This window comes from Tachypleus tridentatus, chromosome 12 (assembly GCF_004210375.1).
Source record: "Tachypleus tridentatus isolate NWPU-2018 chromosome 12, ASM421037v1, whole genome shotgun sequence".
NCBI classification, from domain to species: Eukaryota; Metazoa; Arthropoda; class Merostomata; order Xiphosura; family Limulidae; genus Tachypleus; species Tachypleus tridentatus.
The window spans coordinates 2,132,780-2,154,666 of record NC_134836.1 but is presented as its reverse complement, the minus strand read 5'-3'; the positions used below and the strand labels follow the sequence as shown (position 1 = coordinate 2,154,666).

The 21,887-nt window shown below is 33.0% G+C and overlaps 1 protein-coding gene across 2 annotated transcripts in view; it reads right to left on the bottom strand.

Moving 5' to 3' along the window:
• Window positions 1-219: 219 nt before the first annotated feature.
• The window catches only part of LOC143235017 (GTP-binding protein Rhes-like), a 51,256-nt gene continuing 29,588 nt past the window's right edge, over window positions 220-21,887 (bottom strand). The window contains exons 1-3 of one of the 2 annotated variants that reach the window (XR_013018892.1): window positions 8,088-9,122; window positions 4,769-4,984; window positions 221-1,264 (exon numbers count right to left, since the gene is read on the bottom strand). The gene's annotated coding sequence lies outside the window, so the exon portion shown is untranslated. Of the gene's footprint in view, window positions 1,265-4,768; window positions 4,985-8,087; window positions 9,123-21,887 lie in introns of those variants that run through there. The other variant, XR_013018893.1, reaches the window with a different exon arrangement.

Genomic DNA, 21,887 nt, shown 5'->3' with positions numbered 1-21,887 from the left:
TCCAAATACACAGTTAACTTGTATCCTGGGGTTTGCTTGGTCATTATGCCTTTTTTTATAATGATAGATTTCCTGAGTCTTATTTTAAAGATCTCCAGCTGGCAGTGATTTTTTGATTGGGGGGGGGGGGATGATCGACTAAGTAACAGTGACTTAAACCAAACCCCAAGTAAACTTTTCTTTGTTACTGCAATGCAAATTTCATGGAATTAATTTAGAAACAAAGAAAAGAAACATATATGACTATGAACTTTCATTTATTGATTTTATTCTAAAATATCAGGTTATAAGTAATTGTACAGCAATATACTGAATCACACAACATAGTGCATGTGACAATGAACTTTCATATATTCCTAAATAACATGTTACAAGTAAACATACAGCAAAAATATTCTAATTGAGATGATCAGTACTTTATATTTCTGATTTCCCATTAACCTACACAATTTTATATGGCCAGTTGGGGGATGCATCCCCCCCCCCTAGAACTTGTGATCTTGAGAATAGATAAAAAATACAGACATTGGTATCACATTGACTTGTTAGTACACATGGTCCAATGTAATGGTTGTCCTGATCTGTACTGCATTCTCTTCCACAGCTACATCCACTATATCCACTATAAGTATTGTGTGTTCTTTGGGAAGGATCACAATTTACAAGCTTAAAGTTAAAATGAAAGTAGAAACATTTACAAAATAAATTCTTAAATAACAAATTGTTGCCTTCAATGCCAAACTAGTAACTTGTAAATTGACTAGGAGATAAGTTCACTGGCATTCAAAAGTGTATCATAAATTATTACAAATAACAAAGATCCCTTTGAAAGAAAAATATTAACACAGACATCATAGAATTGTTTAAAAATAAGTGAACAAATAAGAATAAAATTTTTATTTTGGACATTTAGCAACAGATGCAACCAAACTCAATTGATGGTCTATAATCTTGTTAAAACATTACGACTGCTAGAGCTGTATCAGGAACATCACATTTACATGAAATATGACAGAAAAAATTATCTTGACTAGACAAGACCTTTAAGGATTATATCTGTGCTGACATTACTTTGTTATGTCACAATTTTAAATAGTGAGCAATTTTACTGAAAATTCTCACTTAACATACTTCTAATTTGTTTAAACTTGTTAAAAAAATTCAATCACAACTGTAAAACTGCTACAGAAGTATAAATAAGCAAGGTAGTCTTATGTTGAATGAGCGATGGTCTTCTTTTATCTCCTTTTCTTGCTGTGGTTATCTAAAAATTGGTAGATGAAATACAGATTTAATGTGTTTTACACAGTAACTTTCTGTTGACATTTAATTTTTAAAAATGTATACGATATATTTTAAATAAATTTCCATTTTTGATATATGTGATTAGAATAAGTTTAACATTCAGAATTTATAATTCTGTTTATTTGTTTTACTGTTGTTACAGTGATAGGTTTTTTATTCTTCAATGAATAGATTTCTGGGAAATGTAACCACTCCACAAATTAAAGCAACTTTGTAATTGAATTCCACACTTATCAATATTTAAGAATTTTCTGCTCATCCCAAAGTATAGATTCTTATTTGCAAAGAAACTTTCATCTAATAAGAATATAATTAACCAAGTCTTTTTTTTTTTGTGAATTTTCTTTTCTGAAGACTCATTATTACAAATTTAAATTCTCATTACATGTTGTAATATTGTAAAAGGGTAGGAACAACTACTGATAAAGAACAGCTTTGGAAATGACTACAGGCAAAGTTTAGATATCTCTGGAAAAAAGCAGATTATCGACTATTAAATGATTTGTGGTTTTGTGAAAATATGATTAAATGTGACTTCTGTAGAGGTGAACAACAGAATTTAGTGGAAAATTTAAAACTTAGAAACAAACCAGAGAGTTAGAACTTTATTATAGTATTTTTAGATATTGTTTTCACTACTATATGTGTAGGTGTCAAAGTTCACAATTTATAACGTTTTACAGGATACCTTTTACAACTGATTAGTTGTTAATGTATTATTTAAATTAAATTAAATATATACCAGGTTTGTCTCATTTTTCTTGAAGCATAGATTTTCATTTTTTAATAATCATAGTTTCTCTTTCAGCAAGTGAATTACAGTAGATAAATGTCAGAGTGAATTAGAAAAAGGTTCTCTTAGTATTCAAGAAGCAGCTGTCCTTGTTGGCTTTTACTGCAACTCATTGTACAGAAACATTTGTGTGTACATTCAATTCATAGCTAGAAACTGGAAGTGACTGAGATTGCTGTAATTATGCAAAGACATAGCCATTCAAATAAATTTCAATTTTTCAACTGAATAGTTCCTGTTGAATTCTACAAATGTAAGATTAACCTCAAAATTATTTGCACCATTTCAATGTACTTATAAGTTTGACCTATATAAAATATTTAATTGCAATATATATATATCTGCTGAAGTTTGAGCTACTGAAGTTTTAGGAATAAAAATATGTTAAATTCATTCAACCAGTGATTAGATTCCATTCAGAATTTAAGCAAATAGAATTTGTTTTTGTGCATCTGTTGTGAAAATGAAGAAACTATGTGAAGAATTACTTATTAATGGATGACACACGGGAATAATTCATGAAAATTCAACAAATCCATATAGCTAGCTTAGTTTTTATTACAAGCACAAGATATCTGCTCTGTACTGTTGAGCTCTAATGCCCCCCTCATGATTTACAGAGACCCCAGTGTACTACAAATTCTTCAATTATCTCCAGATATATTTCTCTCCTTGCTTTAAGAAGATATTATACCCATGAAGAAATATTGTTAGGATACACACCCATGATTCTTGAGCACAAGTCCCACATTTAGCCCCTTCTAACTTGTGATGGTCACATAAATCAATGAGAGGACTAGGAATGTAAAATCCAATGCCAGATTTAAGTTTAAAACCCCTGAAAATTGTCTTCCTATACCTCTGTTATATTTGGGTTACATTTTGGTGCATTTTACCTCCTCCTAATAGTATGAGAGTGGCTGTACTATATAAATAAGGAACATATTTGAGTCATCCAAAGCCAGATTTAGGTTTAAAACCCTTGAAAAACCTGTTTCTAGGCTCCCATTATGCCTGGGTTACCTTAGGGTGCATTTTACCTCCTCTAAATGATGAAGGGGGATTCTATTGTATAGGTAAGCACCCCACTTGAGTCATGCTGAATCTGACTCAAACATTTTGTCTTGCTATCTCCAAAATTGTGGGAGAAGATTGTGGACAAATGAGCAGATTCACAAACACATATTATCAATTAATATAGGATACATGTACTGTTCACAAGACCGCCCACAAATTCTCTTGGGGATTTTTTTACACAGCTTTAGAACTGACCGAACTTGGTGAAATTGTTTTCTAATTCTGTAGTTGAGTGACCATTAAAGGAATTTTGTATACCTATGGTTTCTTTTCCTTCAGCATTTTAGATTCTGCAAATGCTGTCATTAGGACTTGTGTGAGCTTCAAAAAGAAAGAAATATTTTATATTATTAAAGATTTATGCAAAAGTCAAGTAAAATTGTTCAGTGTATTTCAGAGCTAAATAGAAAAATAGTCAGTTACAGAGAAATAAATTTTAAAACACAGCATAAGATGTTTTACAGTAATTATGTGTCTATTGTAAAACCTTTTTGCATGAATAAGATATTGTTTTTCTGTTGTCAAGTTAGTAATTCTGTAGTAAGTAACCTTGAATCTATAGTTATTGCAGCCATACATAACTTGCCCATTGTCCAATCATACCTTAGAATACAAGGTTCAGAAATTCTTGAAAAGAGTTGTAGAGATTGTTGGAAAAATTTCTCCAAAGTTTTTATTTTTACTTTGAATATTGGTATCCAGTAAACAATTTCTTTATAATTTTCATCATTTGAAATCTTTATTTCGAGAAGGTAGCTATGTTTGACTAATTGCCACTTGAGAGACCTTTAAATCTTTTCTGTTATGTACATAGTTCCACCCTTGTTTAACGTTTTTCTCTGCATGTCATGAGGTTTTAGTGAGTTACATTGTGAATTTAATTCAACTAATTTCTTATTATGGTATGTGAATACCTTTGTCACAGAAACATGATTAATAATCCAAATTTTAACAGCACATAAGGTTTGACTTTATAACTTTATAAGGCAATATTAAACGAGATCATGAACTTCCCCTAGTATAAGAAGTGTGACATTTTTTCTGCAAGAAGTATTAAACTTGAAATAAATTACTTGTCATAAGGTTATCATTGTTTAGGGAAAGAATGTTTTTTTATATATTTCAATTTTATTTATTTGCAGTGCTACAAAATAGAAAATTATACCTTACCTTTATACTGAGCTATCAAATTCTGTTTTTTTAGAAATTGCTAATAGTTTTCTCTGTGCTTAATGCTATATTTTTATAATCAATAGGAAACCATTGTCCTGAGATTGACATGTCGCAAAATGGATTTTGCTATACATTGTTTTCTATAAAGAGAAATGTCTATTTTCACTTTCTGTTCAAACTTTTTTTCCAAGGGAACATATCAAAGACCTTATTGTTTATCAGTAAGGCAAATAAAATGGATGGTTATAGGACATCGTCTGTGTTTTATATGTTCTTTAGTGCATTAGTTAGTTTAGTACAGTACTGCCATTAGTGACAAAAAGGATGGTTAAATTTCATTGACAGTTAACAGCAAAAAAGAAAAAGTTTGTTTTTTAATTTCGCACAAAGCAACACGAGGGCTATGTGTACTAGCCGTACCTAATTTAGCAGTGTAAGACTAGAGGGAAGGCAGCTAGTCATCACCACCCACCGCCAAATCTTGGGCTACTCTTTCATCAACGAATAGTGGGATTGACCATCACATTATAACGCCCCCACGGCTGATAGGGCGAGCATGTTTGGTGCGACGGGGATTCGAACTCCCGACCCTCAGATTACGAGTGGAACGCCTTAACCCACCTGGCCATACTGGACCTGAAAAGAAAAAGACCCAGATTAGTAGGTTAGTTTTGGTTTTTGTACGTATTCTTTACATATTACTGTAAAATTATCTAAAGTGTAAAAATGAGAAACTTTTTTTTTGTTAGATTAGGTAAAATAACGAATAATAATGCAACACACAAGTAGATTTACGTTATTCAGTAGGATAATTTGATATCAATATTCAATAAGTAAATTGCAAATTTTATAGTGGGAATATTAGTTAAACATGATTCAAAGGGCAATAAAACTATAAGTATAAACAGAGGTATACTGTTACCCATTTATTTAGAATACAGAAATGTAATTTCATGTTACAATTTGAAGTTATTCTAGAAAGAAAAATGTAATTTAGGTTTATTTTTATTTTTTATTTGGTAGTTACAAGGTCAATCAAATTGTACAACCGCACATAAAGTCAAGGTATAGAAAATGACAGATAAAATATAACAATGTGATTTCATATTATGATTAAAAAATTGTATCTCAGAACAGATGGAATGGGTATTAACACTTTTATTAATAAAGCAGAGAACCATGTTTTGATCTTCCTAGACCATCTTCAGGTCAAGAAAGAAAGAGTTTGCAACTAACCATTGCCAGACGGGTACAGGATTGTAGGAAGCGTTGCAGTGAGATATTAGGTTATTAATTAGTATAGATATTAAGGTGTTCCTATATATTGGTTTAATTTTGGTTTGAGTTGTTGCATAAGTAGGGCTTTTTTGATTTTGTGTTTGTTTATATTTGTTTTCCCACTTAGCATCTGGGTGTTTTCTATGGTTATGTTGTTTTTATTTGATTGCAGTGTTCAAAAACGTGTGAAAGTGTGTTTTGTTCTTAGAATTTAGTTTCCATCTTTCTGTTTGCTTTACAAAATAGAAGTCGTGGCAGTTGTTGCATGGTATTTTATAAATTATGTTGGTGTTGTGTTGTTAAAGTCTTTGAAAAAAGAGCCGACTCTTTTAACTTTAAATCTATTCTTAACCAACTAAATCATAAAGCCTTAATGGCCAGTTTTGATGTACTCTCTCTTCTCACAGAAGTTCCAACCACTGAAGCCTGCAAGATAGCTTTAGAACTCCATATCCAAGGCCCTAACCCATTGATACACTTCCCCAGCAACAAATTAGCAACCCTTATAGAATTCACTACCACCAAAACTAACTTTATGTTCAATAACCAAAACTATCTACAAATAAATGGCCTAAGTATGGGGAATCCCGTGTCACCAGTTCTAGCCAACATTTGTTGACACAGATTGAATCTCAACCGATCAATTCAGCCTTACACCCACCAAGTACTGGTACAGGTATGTTGATGATACAATTGCTGGACTCACATCTACAGAAAACACACTTAGTTTTTTCAACCATGTTAGCTCTATACATCCCAACATTAACTTTACCTGTGAACTGTGAAAAAAACAACTAACTAAATAGCATTTCTCAACCTCAGGGTCATAAGAATTGATACACAATTCAAAACAGAAAATCACACAAATTCACCCATACTGAATTATACATTCCTGGGACTCAGCACAAAAACTCAACATATTAAGAAATCAAATAAACAGAGCCACAAAACTATGCTCACCTGATAAAATTAACGATGAAATCAACAAAATAAAACAAAACTTCATCAACATCAACAAATTTCCTCCAAAAACAGTTGAAGAAAATTATATGTACATACCTAGATCAACAACAAACAACAATAAATTCCAAGGTACATCGAACTATAAAACATTACACTAATGCATACCATATGTTCCTGACTTCAGCGAAAATATAACCAATATACGGAAGAAAATTGTAATAAAACACAACATTCCGGTAAACATCACACATGTTTATGTTAAGAGCTGCTGAACAATAACAAAGGGCAAACTACATTTTTATTAAAGTTAGATCACATTTTGTAATGTGAATGATAGTGTAATTAGTTCCTAAACAATTTAGTGTAGAATATATTATTTGTGAAATCAAATTTGTCATGAACATCATTCATCCCTGTTCTCCTATCATTTCAAAAGTGGACGTTGAGCTTTGTCTGTGTGCGCATCTTGCCTAATGTAGTGTGGGAAGTGGCTGCTGTCAAGGGGAGATAGCTAAACGCTCAGACAGACATGATGAATCGCCATATGTATAACCTGGTGGTAACCCATGTAATCACATGAATTTTGTCATATATCGTTATTAAATTAAAAATGAGATCGGTTTAAATGTTTGTTTTTTGAATTTCGCGCAAAGCTACACGAGGGGTACTAGCAGTAGCCGTCCCTAATTTAGCAGTGTAAGACTAAAGGAAAGGCAGCTAGTCACCGCCAACTCTTGGGCTACTCTTTTACCAACGAATAGTGGGATTGACCATCACATTAGAACGCCCTTAGGGCTGAAAGGGCGAGCATGTTTAGTGCGACGGGAATTCGAACCCGCTACCTTCAGATTACGAGTCGAACGCCTTAACCCATCTGGCCATGCCGGGCCTTTTAAAAGTAGGAAGTATATCTTCATAAAAATATGCAATGCTTTTCTTTAGTAACAGTTATAACTCTTCTGTACATAAAAAATATTTTATTAAATAATAATAATTTTACTAAAGATTTACCTTTGAATTTCTGAAATAATAAAGTGATTCAGACTCTGACTAGTCTAATTACAAGGTGATTTCGTGTTAAGGTTAAAACTACTTTTTTCAGCTTACAGTAACAACCAAAAAAAAATCTGAACTACTATTTTTCCTTCAAGAATAACTGTAGGTTGTAGCAGAAAATAAGTTACTTTTACAAAACAGTCGCAGACTTGTAACAGTTTACCTCTGTTTTTTTTTTTCAGATTTGTTGGTTTAATAGCTTTGAACTTTGTAAATATGTGTAACAAAGCTATAAACACCTGGTAAAGAAATAAATAAAGCTAGAAGAAAACAAAATGCTGAATTATTTTATGCATGTGCATTTTACATACATACTTTTGTGAGAAATTGTTTCATCATGTTTTGATGTCTATTCTAATAATATTCTGAGTTTTAAATTCTACTCACTTTGATAACAATAAATAAGAAACACATGTAGGAAGAGAAGACATTTAGTACTTACTTGCGAATCTTGTACTTTATTGTAGTTAGTCTGGATAAAAGTTAACACTGTTGTTAATACTTTACTGAATTAAATTAGAAGCACAAAATAATAACATGCAAAAATGATATATCCTATAATTAATATTTAAATGACTTTCTAACTAAGTTATAAAAGTATTAAAATACATCTCTTGGTCGAGGTGTACTCGGCAATATCAAGTTTGAATCCATAGCCTGAATAATTCAACACCTGTATTGAATATGAGGTAGCCTGTTATGTAATTCAATAAAATAAAATAACTTCGTTCTGTTTGTTATAAATAATGCTTTAAAAGATATTGGAGAGAATTATGGATATTTTAAAAAGAGTATGTGACTGGAGGATGTAGTCTATAGGTTAAGCTTTCTGGTGTATGTTTTATACAATCCTTTAGTAAAGAAAAAAGAAAAATCATATATATGTCATCACTTCCATAAAAAAATCGTGTAAGAAACTTAAACCTATTAGTACAAAACAGATATTTCTTTCATGTTTTGAAAAATACAAAATTGCAAGAATAATTTATCATTATTCATATTGATGAAGAAGGTTCAACTTTGGCTTTATATGCACAAATCTTCATTACAGAAATTAATAATTCAAGTACATTCAGAAAAACAAACTTCCTTTAAAGAATAATAATAAAATTGTTAATATAAAGAATGCCATAAAAAGGTACCACCCATGGGTAAAGCCAGGGGGAATAGCTGTCTATCCCTTCAGTGAAGAATTGGCATGGTATGCTTTTAAGAATAAGGTTTTGTGGTCACCCATTGCACTGTGTCTAATGACAACAGCCCCCAAGATTCTCCAGTACATTTTTATCCCTACACAGTTGGATATAACCATTCATTTGATATGTTTAAAGCGGCGGATGAAGTCGATGATTCAGCACAATGAAAAGTAAACCATCAATGATTATTGAAAAGATGGGTAAAGTATCCGGGGTAGGTTTTCTAACATCAGAGGCATTGCTGGCGTTGTATACATCTTACTGTCTCAAATAAATGATTTGCAGAATCACGATTTTATAAGTGACCACGTAAAAACAAAATGAGTGATAAAGTGGAGTTTAAATGATGTCAAGCATTTGGAGAGGTTTTGAGTAGTTTTCTGTTTTTATTATTGCAAGTGTTTCTCATTTCCAGTGCAGTACTACCTGAAACAAGAATGTGCTGTTTAATAAAGCGAAAAATGGTCGACAGAAATTACACTAAGTATTAATGAATTAAAATATACAAGAGGTATGAAGTCCGACTAAGAAAGAAATTAAAAATAATCCAAAAAGTATCATAAATAGATAATAATTATTACAAAAATTAGGGGAAGTTTGGAAATTTATACTATATAAATGTCAATACTTTATTATTCGTGCACAGAACAAACTACTGATCGGAAGTCAATGATTTGTTCATTATCACTTCAAAAATTTTATAGTGGAGTCATAATGAGAATTTATAGATTGAGCAAACTGTCAGCAGTCAACCTTAGTTGCTTACTTTTTGCAATCTACTTTTTGTTAATTTTAAATTCTGAGTGTTTAATTATCTTGTTTGTTTGTTTTCTTAGTACATAGCAATGGGCAAATAGCTGTAGAAACGCAACTTTTTCAAATAAAACATACGTCTGCAACGTCGTTTTAAATAAAGGTTAGTTATTTACTAAGCTAGGCGGCTTTGCCCCTGAGGTTTAGTGTAAACACTAGCCACTCAGAACAACGTCATATCTGTTATATATTTATAACCATTTAAATCAACTTTCAATAAAAAGGAATCAACTTTTAGATCTGTCGTGTGCATTCGCAGAATTTCATGTAGTATACCTATTTAGGTTTTGGTCCAAAATACCCAACCGATTTTGTTGTAGGCTTTTGAAACAATAATAATAATACGAACGAAGGAGCAAATTTTTATTTTGTCTGAGTTTGTTTGTTTTGTTTGTTTTTTGGAATTTCGCACAAAGCTGCTCGAGGGCTATCTGTGCTAGCCGTCCCTAATTTAGCAGTGTAAGACTAGAGGGAAGGCAGCTAGTCATCACCACCCACCGCCAACTCTTGGGCTACTCTTTTACCAACGAATAGTGGGATTGACCGTCACATTATAACGCCCCCACGGCTGGGAGGGCGAGCATGTTTGGCGCGACTCGGGCGCGAACCTTAACGCGCTAGGCCATGCCAGGCCATTTTGTCTGAGAATGGTGGAGTAACTTATGTAGTTTATTATCAGTAGTTGGGTGGCCTTAGCTATTGAAAATAAAGACTTAAGATTTAATTGAAGAATAACTCTACTTTTAAAGATGGCTTTTGTCCGAACGTTCTATTAGAGCAGGGGTTCCCAACCGGTGGGTCGCGACCCCCCAAGGGGTAGCGAAGCCTTGGCATGGGAGTCGCGTAGCCTTGTTAGAAGTAGCTTGGGATAACATTAATTTTATTTCATCAATTACATTTTCATGCTCTTACATTTTTTTTTTTTTGTTTCGGTGCAAAGCAAAACGTGTGCTACGTTAGTTCAATGTCATTAGGTGATATTATGGGTGTATGTATGCGTGCCTGTGAGTGAATGTGTATGTGTCTGCAACTGTATGTATGTGTGTACTAGTGAGTAGCGAGTATGTGAGTGCACGCGCATGTACGTATGCTTGTGTGTCTGTTTAGCTGTGATTAAGTGTGTGTGTGCTCGCTGTCGACACGTGAGTCACATGTCCGTTGCTGATTGGTGGATGACGAATCGCGCGACTGGCCACGCTCCCTTCCCTCCCAATACTTACCCCATCATTACTCTACCTGCACCCCCCACAAGTAGTCAGTGTAAGATCTACAGTTGCCAAAGCGTTCATTATTCAACATTTTTATTTTATTTTAAAAAGGAGATAAGTAAGCAGTAGAGGTGAATTGTGTCCATGGCTAAACGGCGCAGATACTCAGAATGCTACCTCAACATTGGCTTCTCCACTGTGCTCGCCAACGACGGCATCGAGAAACCACAGTGTGTTTTGTGCCATGCTGTCCTGAGTGCAGAGTCAATGAAACCATCAAAACTCAAACGTCATCTCGAGACGGAACATCCAGAACACGCAAAGAAGGGTTTGGATTTCTTCAAACGGCATGAACGGTGTCTTAAAAGCTGAAGAATCGATAGAAGTGGGTCGTTTCAGCAGCAGAGTGCAGCCGTAGTGGAAGCTTCATATGATATTGCATTCGAAATTGCTAAACAAAAAAGCCTCACACGATTGGAGAAACACTTCTTAAACCCTGCATGATGAAAGCAGTAAATCTTATTCTTGGAGAAGCCAGTGCAAAGAAGATGCAGCAAGTATCCCTGTCAAATAATACTATACAGAGGCGCATTTTTAAAATGTCTATGGATGTGAAGGAACAGGTTTTGACAGAAATCAAGGGTTCCCCTTTGTTCTCCTTTCAGCTCGACGAGGCAACATGTAAGTTCATGTTCTCAGTTGCTTGTCTTCGTAAGATACATTAATTCAGGTGACATCAAAGACGAATTCTTATTCTGCAGTGCACTTGAAACCACAACAAAAGCTGATGATGTCATGGAAAAAGTTTCAACTTTTTTTCAAGACGAAGATCTTCAATGGGAAAACGTGTGTGGGGTTCGTACGGATGGGGCACCGGCTATGCTGGGATCGAAATCAGGATTCCAGTCGAGAGTGAAGAAGCTAGCACCTCAAGCAAAGGGCATCCACTGCATGATTCACCGATATGCTCTCGCCAGTAAGACTCTCCCTGCCTCTCTGCAGGAAGTGCTTGAATCTGTAATCAAAATTGTAAATTATGTGAAGACTCAAGCACTCAACACTCGCCTATTCAAAGAACTATGCAAAGACATGAATGCTGACCACGAAGTCCTTCTCTTCTACACAGCAGTACGTTGTTGTCGAAAGGAAACGTTATTAATCGTGTCTTTGAAATGAAAGATGAAATAAAGCTATTCCTGGAGACTCAAGAAAGGAAAGATCTTGTAGTTCACTTCGAAGATGAAGCATGGAATAAAAGGGTTGCGTACCTAGCCGACATTTTTTACCAGCTGAACAAGCTCAATTTGAAGCTTCAAGGAAGGGAAACACATGTTCTCCTTTTTCAAGATAGTCTTCGGGCCTTTGTTTCCAAACTGCAGAACTGGCGTCGGAAAACCAATCTTGGAAACATCGCTATGTTTAAAAAATTTGTGGAGTGACGGATGAGTCTCAGATCCAAGTGGATCAGTTTCTCAAGGATGAGATTACCGAACGTCTTCAGTCTCTAGAAAAGGAAGTCGAGCGTTACTTCCCTGAGCTATCACAGGAACAGGAGGCCCTGGTAAGGAACCCATTTTGTACTGAACTTGATCTATCCAGCATCCCAGATGATATCCAAGATGAATTTCTGGATCTAAGGAACGACTCTTCAGCTCGTGATCTCTTCAAGGTAAAATCCGTGACTCAGTTCTGGTGCGCTGTGTATCAGTCATACTCCAAAGTCAGCATAATAGCTTTACGTGTCCTTGTTCCATTTGCTTCTACCTACTTGTGTGAGACAGGATTTTCCACTCTTGTCAATATAAAAACAAAGAATAGGAACAGATTGGATGTTGGAGATGACATGAGACTGGCTCTAACAAACGCTCGGCCACGAATTTCAAAGCTTGCTGCTGACATGCAACATCAGGCATCTCACTAGCTGGGTTGGTAGCTGTTCAAACCTATGTTAATATTATTTTAAGAATTATATGTTCTTTTTGTGAATTCAGGTTGGACCAATGTGATTTAATTTGCTAATAAATAATTACAGAATTTTTAAATATTTTTTTAGATGTTTCTTTCCTTCTCCTTCACAGAAAATAAAATAAAAATTAAGCTGCTGATAGTAAGCCCTAAGTAGGGGGTCACATGGGTTTCAAACTTTTAGGTAAGGGGTCGCGAGTGCCAAAAGGTTGGGAACCCCTGTATTAGAGCTTTGAGCAAATTCCTCTGCGATCCCTATTATGGACAACTATCCTAGTTCTTGATAATGGAAAACAGTATCGGTTTTTAATACTGAAAGTTAATGAAGTATTTAAAATTTAAAACCAAGTCCCAGACACATTTTGATAATAAAGTTTGTGATAATTCAAAATTACCCTAGAATTAGGCTCTTGACTTATTTATCAATTAGAAAAATGTGATCGTGAGAAATATTTTTAAAAAAGCATAAATCTTCTACATTCTAGCCCGACTTGATTGCTAAATGAAGTACAAATAAATGAAAATAAACTTAACCCAATAGAAAATTTTGATGTTACACAGGATTTAAGTAATTTAAAACAAAACGTTTATTAAACATAACAAAATGGAAATAATGCAAAATAGATGTAGAATGGTTTCATAGCTAAAACAAAAAACTAAAGATATTAATTATTACAGCATTCTAGCTAGCAACAAAAGGCATGTAAAGTTTCTGTGTAACGAAGATAATCGAAAACTAGAAGGAAGGAAGTTAATCATCACCATCCACCGTTTACTCTTGGACTGCTCTTTTACCAACGAATAGTGAGACTGATAATAACTTTATAAATCCCCCACTGCTAAAAGAGAGAACATATTTAGTAGGACTAGGTTCGAACCCGGCCATATATATAACTTTCGGTGTCATGTATCGTCAGGAGACAAGATCATGTTCATCAGACCTTTCTTCGTGCTTACCCCCAATAACAAGAACATTTTCGATAGTCTTCACAATTATTTTCTTTGGTGCAAAATGACTAACATCAAAAAAAAAAAAAATTGTCTGCTCGTTCGCAGATTGCTATTGACTAATTTCTTTATGACTAGTATTTGGAGTAATTTAACGTAATATTCTACGTAAGACATTGGGTTGAAGATAATTCGTATTCTGACTACCGAGGCCGAAATGTTGGTCTTCAGTTTGTTTGGGACAATCTCAGATATCCCACTAATCTTGACCAAAAAAAAAAATCAAAAATACACCTAATGGATACGTCATTATAATTTTATTTAAAGTCAGTCCTTTACATTTAATACCTTAGATATAATAAGACATACTCTTTGCTTTGTTGTCATTTGATTCTTCAAACGCCTTCTACATGTTACGAAACTACTTCCCAATCACACTGTTTTCGTTAAACAATCTAATTTTTATTGTATTCATAGCCTAAATTTTGTTTGTAGAAAGTCTTGATTTGATAGACTATTCTGTCACGTTAGGAGGTTGCACAGTAGAAATAATCAGTTCGTGCTCCTAAATAAACAAACTCTTTTCATTGAAACTTGCACACATGCACACTCTTTCGCTCTCTTTCTGATTTGGTGAGAATAATGCCCTGTAAGGGCCATTTTATTTGAATAGACTATTTAGATGTTTGACCATTGCATGATAAAGGGATTGACCTTCAGGTAGTAACATATAAACTATCCCTATTTACCCATTTGAGAGGTAAAGTCTTCCTGAGCCTCTTATACGTGCCGCTTCTGATTTTAGTTAACGATTGTTTCACCGTTAAAATTAAATCGAGTGAAATATGGAAATGTATTTAGTTTCATTTGTAAACGTTTTTAGCAGACGCTCATCGTCTGGTAGTAAAACCCGTTGTAAAATTTTGTAATAAGCTACGAAAAAATCGTTGAAGGGTTAGAATTTACAGTTAGAATTTTGTGAAAAATAGATTTTTCAGGAAGTAATATTAGATTTAAAATGAAATGTAGAAAATTACATAAGTCAAAGAAAGTGAATTTTGGAAAATAAAAATACACACACAGAAACCGGGTTTCCATACCCACGAGGGGCAGTGCACAAAATAGCCCATTATTGTTTGTTTATAGTAAAGCACAAAGCTGCACAAACACAAGCAAATAATAAAAATTAATTCGTAAACTACTAAAATTATAAAATAACATTCTAGTTAAGTATTTAAGGAGAAGATCTAGGTGAGTTTGAGAAGATTGGACAAAAGCGTTTGATGTAAACTATTTTTGTTAAATATTTGAAAGTAAATAATTAAAGAATTTCATAAAGACATTCGTGATGATGAGAAACCTCTTTGAGTGTAAAAATGTATTCTTAATACATATATGGGTATTAAAACTGTAATTAAAATAAGTTAGAGAACAGCGTTTCGACCTTCTTTGGTCATATGTCTTAGGGACGAGAGTGTAAATGTGTACGGGATTGTAGGGGTCGTTGCAGTATGTATTACGTTATTAATTAGTGTAGGTATAGAAGTGTTATTTTCATCTGCTGCAGCAGTTATATTTCTACAAACGGCACATTGAACATGGATTAAGGAATGTTTGCTATAAGTATAAAATCAAATCAACTTTACAGAAGGACTGGATTTAGTCATGGTTAAACGGTTGTATCATTCTATAGTTACAGTGGAACTTCTGATAAATAATTTTTGCTGCTATATAAGTCCTGGAAAGTAAGGCCAATCAAAAGAAAAGCAAAAATATAATTCCTTGTATGTCTTAAAACTGTTTATTTAAATAATGATATCAATGATATTCAAATATTTTTATAAAAATAAATCTTATTAAAGATTTTTGTAAAATATGTTACGGTTGTTAATTGATGAAAGTGTTTTGTCTTCCTACATCTATCAGTTCATTTTCTTATTTTCATGTACTTTGAGTGCATAAACAATTGTAATTTTTAATTCATTGCACTAAATATGTAACTTTTTATAAAAATGGAAAACTTCCTTCTAGTTTTCTTCAGTTTCCTCCAGACAATGTAAGCTAACAATTTAGCCTGAGTAATGATTTATGTAATTATTAGCTAACACTACTTATAAAACTTAATCACCTGTAATATGTTAATTTTGAACACTTACAGTTTTTTTTTTATTTTAGTCATACTGCTAACTATAACTATTATAAGCCTGATGAATTAAGCCAGATAATGAAAAATAGTAGTAGAAAGATATAAAGTTTTCTATTTTGCATATTAATATTCAAGTTATTAAAGTACGTTTTAATTCTGTGATGTTAATATTAAAATATTAAAAAAATAGAATCTGATTTCTTTGCAATTTTAATAGCTGAAAATAAGGTTAAATAGAATGAATAACTTCAGAATACATTTGATGATCATACTTCTATAACTGTTTCTGGAAAAATTATAAGGAAAATAGTAGATGTAAATACTTACAGAGGTATATTAAACATACTTACAAAATTAGTTTAGAATAAAATCTGGCCTAATGCTCTCGATAGATGATATGGTCGCAGAATCGTCATTCATCGAAATAATTCATTATGAAAAAATCACACTCATCAAAAGTTATCTATCATTCTCCAAGAAGAAAGGTATTGCTATTTCTCGAGATTTATGAAAAATTTTAAAATAATTTAATGAAAACGCGTCAAAATTATCTTTTTATACGTGTGATTTTGAATGTATGACAGACGATACTGTACAAATACCTCATCATTCCTTATTCTCAGCTGTTCTTCTGAAGTGATGTCATTAATTATACGACAACAAAAATTATTGAAAGTAATACAACCTTACTTGATCAGATTTGTTGTAAGAAAATTGTTTCTATAAGTTTATTTAGAACTGTCTCATATTATTCACCAATAATTTTTTATTACTGATAATGCCCTTCCAGTAGATTATCGTTAAATATGAAGACTTATAACGATAAAAACTGGTCTTCGATACCCGTTGAGGGCACAGAACAGATAGACTATTGTGTAGCTTTGCGCTTAACAACAAACAAATAAAATTACTGATAAACTCTTAATTGACTTCAATACGGTCAATAAGCTTTACTTCAGAAGAAACTTTAGTGATATCAAAATTTACATTTTAAGAGCTAATTAGCACATCGGCAACTTACTAACAGAAGTAAATTAGTTAATTAATGATTTTGACAAAAGATTTGAGTATTTATAATGATTGTTTTTCCATTAGTTAGAAAAAATAGTTATATATTAAAATATGTGTACGTGTTTTTCTTTTAACAGAGATACATCAGGTTATCTGCTATGTCTACTAAGGCGAATTGAAATACTGATTTTAGTATTTTAAATCCGTAGACTTAATACTGTCCCACCAGAAGACTAGTATATAGTTAACACTTAGGTAACCCGATTTAACAAAATAATTTAAAGCAAGCAAAAATTATTGAAAAGCAGTGTTATACATGCAAAAACATATAATAATGTAGCACTTATAGAATAAAGAAATTTGTAAATGTTTTGAAAGACAAGAAATATCAGAATATTTATTTTTCTTCAGGCTTGGCATGGCCAGGTGGGTTAAGGCTTTCGACTCGTAATCTGAGGGTCGCGGGTTCGAATCCCCGTCGCACCAAACATAATCGCCCTTTCAGCCGTGGGGGCGTTATAACGTAATGGTCAATTCCACTATTCGTTGGAAAAAAGAGGCCCAAGAGTTGGCGGTGGGTGGTGATGACTAGCTGCCTTTCCTCTAGTCTTACACTGCTAAATTAGGGACAGATAACCTTCGTGTAGCTTTGCGCGAAATTCCAAAAAAAAACAAAAAAACAATTTTTTTTCAGCTGTAATACTACCAGAAAAAACTAATAATGCCATTACGTGCAAAAGAAAGAATATCTAATAAATATGTACTAAATAACAATGACAAACTCATCCTATTCCATTCCTGCACTTAGTAAGTCCACTTCAGAATTTCTTCTGGTATTAAATAATAAAAGATATTTCAGAAGTGAAAATTATTGTAATGATTCTTAAAAGTGAAAAAGCAGCTGTTATCTTGATGAATTTTCCAACAAATTTATCCACGAACACATACACATAATTCTTATTATTTATTTTACATTTATCCGATATTATAAATAGATGTTTGCTCAAGCAATTAAAGATTAAGAATGTGCCCATTTACAAAAATTATAACATAGAAAATGTAGAAAATTATCGAGTGATGTCTCTGTTCCGTGCTTTAATGTTTTGAATATGTTGTTTCTTGTAGCCTGCTTAGTTTTCTTAAAAGTATAAATATAACTATTAAGTTTTAGAAATGTCAAATTAACCTGGCTTTGTTAGTTAGATTTGGTCTGATTGAACACTGGAAAAACAATTGTACAAATACTATTGTAAAAAAGTAAATGGATAAAGTTTCTTTCTGACCAACTTACATGTAGCAAGAGAACGTGTACATTGGAAACTCCACCTAAGAGCTAGAGTCTATGAACATTTATGAGCATGTAACAGAACCATCCATCCACTACGTAAACCCAAATACTCATCCATTCTTTTACATTCTGAAACCACAAGCTACAATATAACATTTAACGATTTTTTATCATCACCACAAGATCCTCAGACCTTGACCTCTACATTAAGGTCAACTCATATTTAAACACCACCCGACCTTTAACAGTTCACAAAGCACTTTAGATCTAAAATTGTTCTATATTTTCACACTTTACTCGACTGTTGTGTGATATATATATTGTTTTATAGGTCCATTTACCCCTTTTCTTAACAACTAAGCAAATAAATTATGTTATTCCATTATAATTTTAGTAATAATCAACAAATTTTGTCGCTCAAGTCTGAATTGAGTGTTCTTAAGTATTTTCTTAAATTATTTTTGAAAAGTGGGGTCCAAAGTAGTTTTACAGAAGTGTTCATTTCTGTAATGCAATTAGCTGTTTTTTCTTTTATCAGAATCAGATCTTGAGTTAATGTAGGCACCTTTCTAGGTCATTCAGCAAGATCCAACGAACTCCATGTTGTTGTAGTCTTTTTACTGTGATTGGATCAGACGTATGACTATTATTACTGTTTCTTTAACTTAATTGTTTCCAAATACTAGTGCTTTCAAAGTTATATACTTGTGATCTCGTGTTTTCACACTTATTGTTCTTGGTAGCCTAGAAGTTATCAAGAATTGTCTCTTTGTTTTACGTCTCTATTTTTCTTTGTCGTTGTCTCCTCGAATAGACTTTCTATAAATTCTAATAAGAGGTCTATTAGTTCTGTCCATCACTTTAAAATTTTTGCTTTATGTTTTCTGTCCATACCTCCCAGAATTACATGGAATTATATTATTCATTTTACAGTGTTTTTAAAATACTATTTACACTTAAGTACGTGCAATATACATTTACAGTATCTTATATAAATTCCCGTTGTAATGCACTAGAGAGTATAGGAAAATGCTAGACTCAAACAGGCAGATAATGGCAGCATGACTGGGTTATATTGAACACTAACTCTTATATCCGACTTAATATTTAGTGGGTCTTTGGTATGTTGCCATGTAATTCCTCTTATGACCAACTTATATGTTACTAGAATGCTTCAAACATCTAGAAAAAAATTACTACTTGATGAGTAAGGAAAAATTAAATAAATACATTTATTTTGACTAACCATTTTCTTTTTGTTTTATTTTTGGCTGCATAAAATCTTGCTTTCCCTGCTCGACACGAACGGTACTAACACCGTACTTGATAAGTCGCGATTTGGGAACCATACCTGTTGCTGAAGAGTGTATGTTTTTTTAAAGAAAAAATTATTCTGGAAATAGAAATAAAAAGTTGTGTAAAACTAGTTCATGGACTTGTCTGAAACCATTTGTTGACTAGTGTTTCATATGCTGTGTTCGAACTTTGTAACTCAATTTCAATCCACCTATTTCTATGCTCCCCGCTGGTACAGCGGTATGTCTTCGGATTTACAACGCAAAATCAGGGGTTCGATTCCCCTTGGTGGGCTCAGCACATAATCTGATGTGGCTTTGCTATAAGAAAACACACACACACACACACACGCTTAATCACTAATTCAAAAACATTATAACAGGCCTAGAATGGCCAAGCGTGTTAAGGCATGCGACTCGTAATCCCGGTCGCACCAAACATGCTCGCCCTTTCAGCCGTGGGGGCGTTATAATGTGACGGTCAATCCCACTATTCGTTGGTAAAAGAGTAGTCCAAGAGTTGGCGGTGGAAGGTGATGACTAGCTGCCTTTCCTCTAGTCTTACACTGCTAAATTAGGGACGGCTAGCGCAGATAGCCCTCGTGTACCTTTGTGCGAAATTAAACAAACCAACTATTTCTAAATGATGTATTGTAATTAATAAGAAAATAATACTTACATTAAAGAATAAAATAAAATGTTATTGTTATATAATATTCTGAACTGTTCGTTATAATAGAAGATTATATCCGACTCTGCATAAGATCATGATCCATTTTATCCGCATAAAAAACAACAGTAAAATATGAGGTCAATATTAGAAGATTGCGATCAATTAAATTTAATATCGTTTTCTCAAATATACAAAAAATAGACCAAATATTAGAAAGTTTAAATGAAAGTAAATAAATAAAAAATATGAAAATATAAAACAAAAACATCAGCGACCAAGGTCCAGCATGGCTAGGTGATTAGGGCACTCAATCCCCGTTACACCCAACATGCTCGTCCTTTCAGCTGTGGGGGCGTTATAACTTTAACGTCAATGCCCTATTCGTTGATAAAGGAGTAGCCCAAGAATTGGCGGTGGGTTGTGATGACTAGCTGTCTTCTCTCTAGTCTTACACTGTTAACTTAAAGATGGCTAGCGCAAATAGCCCTGGTGAAATCCAATACAAATAAATGTAACATTTAACAATGAATATATTTAAAAAAGTGCGTCTAAAACCATTAGACATCACACGGACAGCAATAATAACAAGAAAATCGTGAAAAACAACTAAAAATGTAATTGTTATCATTCTCCACCAAAACTAGTTCCACAAGTAATCCTTTATACCTTGTGATAAATCTAATCGAAGTACCAGTAAACTAGCAGCAAGTGTTACCTAATACACTAACTGAATCTGTTCAGTTTTACCTTTCAATGAAGATATGATATTTTATTAGCAGCATGATTCAACGTTATGGCCACAGAGAGATAACCTTTATTCATCAACTGGTTATTCAGAATTTGAACAATAAATAATCAGTTGCCTATGTTATTCTCATTGAACGTGGCCTACGTTTTAACTTTTTTCATTTAAAATGTGAGACAAATTTTGCCTTTTATTTTTTTTAGTTGTTGAAAGTGGAATACTGTAATTGTAACTTACAGGATTCTGAAAAGATTTTCCTTTTGTCAGACATTACCATTATTGACGATTGTTGTCCCTGTCTGTAGTTGAAGTCTTCATTTTTCAATTCGCTGCGGTGTTTTGCATTTTTTTCCCTCATTGTTTCCTGCACATTCTTAAGTGCAGTATATTCAATACTGAATATACATCTAGGTGTTATCATCTTAAGTGTGTGCCCAATGTGTGAACTTTAGTTACAGGGACACCTGTCAATCACCTCTTCTATGAATGTTTCTCTACTCAAATTTATTCATGTAGTGTCTATCAACAACTATTACGAAACAAAATTTTCTGTATCAAAAAACTGTAATTACATCTATTTTTAAATACTATGTAATTGGTGTACTTAGCTCTTCAAAAACTACCTTTATTTACTTATTAAACCTTCTGACACGCCGGATTCAAATAACAGCGTAATGCCTGTTGATTTAAAATTATATTCACACAGAGCCACCATTTTTAGTTATAATTTCTCAGTACTCACTTTAATTAAAATTGAAAACAGTTGCACTGACTTCGTGTTTTTTGTTTGTTTTTAAATAAGGCCGTTCAACTTTCATTTTTTTATCACTCTCGTGCTTGTTATGTACCAATAAAAGAAATTTGCATATCAGAAATACTATTTCTGTTAACATGTTTACAAAGTCAATATTATGTTATGTGGATTTCATTATTAGCAAATGCTTATAGAAGTCT